The 4,405-nt window shown below is 33.7% G+C and overlaps 1 pseudogene; it reads right to left on the bottom strand.

Moving 5' to 3' along the window:
• Positions 1-1,090: 1,090 nt before the first annotated feature.
• On the bottom strand, positions 1,091-4,097 carry LOC120129877 (annotated as a pseudogene).
• Between the last annotated feature and the right edge of the window lie 308 nt (positions 4,098-4,405).

The raw sequence follows: 4,405 nt of genomic DNA, 5'->3' as shown, positions 1-4,405 counted from the left end.
TCTTTCTTTCTTTTTTGTTGTTATTTTCCCCCTTTTTTAAAATGTGGATTTGATTTTGATAGAGTTCTCATCCCCTGTTGTATAGAGCTTTGCCAGATCTCAAAGTAAATTTATACCTGTGGATGATGCCATTGTTCGCCACGTCATAGCATTGATATCGGCTTTGCTTGTAGCTTTATTATTGTAATTGGGACTACATGTAAGAGGCGTGCTACCTCGATTAGTGCGGCTTTCTTCAACACTGTATTGTAATTGTTTGTGGCCTCGATTATTGTAAGGAGAAATAAAAACATACTGTTGGGACGTGAATACATATATACATGCATACATACATGGTTATTATGATTGTAATTCCCTTTTAATTTTGACGACATTGATAACATTATGTTAATTACTTGATTGACCCTTGTATGTTATACCATGGTTGGTTTGTTTTTTTTATCAAAAGAACTTTCATTAAATGCCTTGATTTTTGGTTCTTCAATTTTCCTTGTCTCGTGTAAATAATCTTGAATTTTCCTTCTGCCTTATAAAATGCTTTTTCTTTTTGTTAATATTTTTCCATCAAATATTACATTATCTTTGCCCCTTGGTTCCTTTAAATACAATTTAAATGCGTATTTTCGTTCATATTTGTTCCAATGGTCATAGAAGCTAATTTATATAATCAGAATTTTAAGATCCTCACGATAACCACCTAAAGGGAAAAAATAATAGAAAAACAACCCTGCTGAAGCAAAACAATATTATCAGATAAAGCCCTCCTGATTCAAGAGTTAATATTGCATATTTATTACAAAAAATAATAAGAGCTCAGTCAATGAGACAATATAAATGGTGATACTCTGATATAATTTTTTTTCTTCTCAAAATACCCAACATTATTCAACAACATGAATTTGTCATGTACCATTTCCAGACGAAGAGCTCATATTTTCATACTTCTGTTTTATTTTCTTACTCTAAATGTTGAATGATGAACATGCACGTTTCAGCAACTCAAAGAAACTATGGAAAATTCCCAAAATGAATGAAAGAACCGTACACAACAGAGGAAAGATAGGTAAAGAAATGGAGCTTTAGTTTAAAAAAAATCTTCAGATAATCTTTTGACTTGTACAAGTTTGGGTCTTATTTAGAATCCCAATTAGCAAGATTTAACAACCATCTTTTACCTTTTCTTAACTTAAACCATGCGTGAGCTAAATTCTGATATATACAAGGTTATACCGGCACCCGCTTGCCCCGGTATCGGTCGAACAACTGCACTAAGAAGAAATAAGACAAAAGTTAGTTCAATAATTTTGTCAAATAACAGCCTATAAGTGTTAGTTAACACATTAGTCATATAAACTGTCATTCAAGTATATGACCTGAAACTTTAGCAAGCCAATCAATGGATGCGCATTAAAGATAAACTTTTATGATTTTAACAAGATTTGTACACGAAAGATACAAATTATCCATCAATCACTTAAACGACCAAGTTGTGAATATAAATGTACTTTCTTGCATACAATGTAAAAGACTGATAATCACGTTCTGTGGATCCATGTGCTCCCATATTGAATGCAAAATAAAATGATTACATATCTATCTTCCTTCTGCTAGTCATAAATATTACTATGAACTTAGGTTTAGATAATTTCTGGGATTTCTTTCATACTCTCAGATTACTAAAGGGCACTGCTGGTCTTTCAAATTTTAGGCCGTTCTAGGATGCTTTTGAACGTTCAAACTGATTTAATAGAGTAAACAACCAACCAAGAACTAACAAAATAATAGATTACAAGCATGCATGTCCAGCAGAAGTTTACAAGTTAAAAAGAAATTTGACTTGACTTTGAAACTAAACATACCGATCTAATATATGGTTGCTGAAAAACCAACCAAGAAAAGGTATCCTCTGCAAAAACACTGCCAATGTCGGCCAAAAACCACTGCAAAAGAAAATGGGGATGCTGAATGAGAAGCTCGAAATTAGCTGAAGCAATAAGTTTTATTGAAGCAAGGTAATGAAAATTTCATTTAGACCTGAAGAGAACAATAAATCCATATGCCTCCAATACCATGCCAATGATAGGCCATCCAATGACAAGAAAAAAGAAGCCAACACCAAAAGAAATTGTTCCCTGCATCCAATAGAAACAAATCATAATGAAAAGAAGAGTATTGGCTGGACGACTCCACCAACGGGTGCGTTTAAATTTAATGTGGACGGGGCAGTCAATGGAGATGGTATGCAAGGTGGAATTGGGGGTATTTTGAGAGATTCTAACAGCTGTCCCTTAGCCTCTTTCTCTACTGCAGTAGGGCCTGGTCTTTCTACTTTGACAGAATTGAAAGCTATTAAGGAAGGAATTGATTTGTTCTATTCGTCTGATTGGGCTAATAAGGGAAGGCTAATTATAGAGAGTGATTGCAAAAATGCAGTGGAATGGATTTTAAAACTGCATTCTGTCCCGGTCTTTTTCAGTGATCTGGTGGAGGAAATTGGGTCTGCAATTTATGATAAGGGCTGTGTACTTAAATGGATTCCTAGGAGCTGTAATTTGGATGCTGACATGCTAGCTAAGCAGGGAATTGGTTGAGTGTAGAAGGCCTTTTGTTGTTTGTTTTCTGTCTGTTCTTTGGGTAGTATAGGCTCTTATTTTGTATTAATTTCGCCGGTTTGACAATCAGGACTCACCATCAGTTGATGGGGATCTAGCTTAGGAGGTCAAGTCTAAGTTTGTGTTGCTGTTTTTCGTTGTTTAAGGGCTCTGTTTGGTTTTTTTTGCTTTTGATAGGGGTGCAGTCCTGGTTGTATCTTATGTAATTAAGTTGATGAATGAAACTTTAAGGCCTTCTTTTCCTCCTTCCAATGATTAAGGAGCTTTCTTTCAAGCTCCATTAATTAAGAAGGAGGTTTTTAATGAGGCCTTCAATTCTTATCAAAAAAAATAATGAAAAGAAGAGATGAATGAATAATTGTGCGTGCATATGTGTGAAACAAAGAGAGAGGGAGAGAATAAATCAAACCTTAAAATTTTGACGCTTCATGAAAAACTGCATGGTAGACTTCAGACCAATAGTTAAGGTCACTCCTGATATGAAAAGGATCTGATTAACAGAAAAAAACATAAGGCGGTGTAAGTCAAGCATGATTCACAGGAAGAAATATAAAAATAGTTATGCAAAGAGGACAAAAAATAATAGAAGTTAGCTTACATTTCCCATGGAAAGCAATCCCTTGTCGAAAAAGAAGATAATTCCGAGAAATGAAAAAAATATGCCAAATCCAGTTAATCCTAGCCCAATTTCTGTATTACATAATTCTAGAATTAATATTGTATGAAAGTTAACTGCATGAAAATAAGCACAAAAGTTGCCACCAAGGCTTTTTCCTCAATAGACTGATTACAAACTCTAGGTCACATGTCTCCAATTGCCATGTCATTGTGAATCAAATGCTAGAGTACCAAGGCACTCCTCCTACTTGCACCCAAGCCTCTTTCAATCTCAACAATCCATGTAATTAAATGTATAATTTTACCACCAAATATCTGTAGTTTAAAACTAAAACTGTAGCTCACACTGGACATCATCAAACAAATTTAAAAGTTCGAAAATACTTGGAACTTCAAGTCATTGGCAAATTGACAGGATGCAAATTAAAACGAGCATTCAAAGATTCCTAGCTTAGAAGCGGCCATAAAAACGATAAAAATCCATAGCGTGAATAGAATAAGCAAGTTTACAGATTTGTATTTCACTAATATTTTACGAATTGCACATTGAACCGCAAGAGAAGAGGCATTAAACTAAAAGATTCGCAGATGCGTTAACTGAATGAAAAGAAGCAAAGAAAGCATACACAAAATGGAGCTCACTCTTTCGATCGTTCATTTCAAAGGAAGCCATTGCGTTGATGATTGGGATTCCTGAAACCTAAAAGAGTAAAAGAAAGAGAAAAAAAATTGACTGAATCAACGTGAGAGTGCAAAAGGTAAAAGAGAATCTAACAATTGATACAAATCTATAAGAGTAGAGTTGGAAAAAAGGGGTTCCGTTTCGTTTACCAAATCAAGCAGGGCAAAAGAGCGAGAAGTATGAAATTGAAATCAGAGATAACGAAATAGATTCCTTGGAATTGTCGCGAAATGTAAAGATGTTTGTATAGATAATAAGGTTAAACTGCAAATTTCATAACTCAACTTTTATTTCATTCCTATTTAGTCATTAAATTTATCACTGACATTTTAAATTATTTTTATTTTGGTCACTTCATTAATAATTAGTTAACGACATTTTTACACGAAAAAAACGACAGCAAAGCCAAAAAAATAATATAAAAAATGTCATTTTAGATTCTTATAAAATTAATTTCTTCACACTTTTTTATTACTTTTTTGATTAATGTTCG

This window comes from Hibiscus syriacus, unplaced genomic scaffold (assembly GCF_006381635.1).
Source record: "Hibiscus syriacus cultivar Baekdansim isolate YM2019G1 unplaced genomic scaffold, ASM638163v2 tig00110505_pilon, whole genome shotgun sequence".
Taxonomy (NCBI): domain Eukaryota; kingdom Viridiplantae; phylum Streptophyta; class Magnoliopsida; order Malvales; family Malvaceae; genus Hibiscus; species Hibiscus syriacus.
This window is presented reverse-complemented; position numbering and strand designations above follow the sequence as displayed.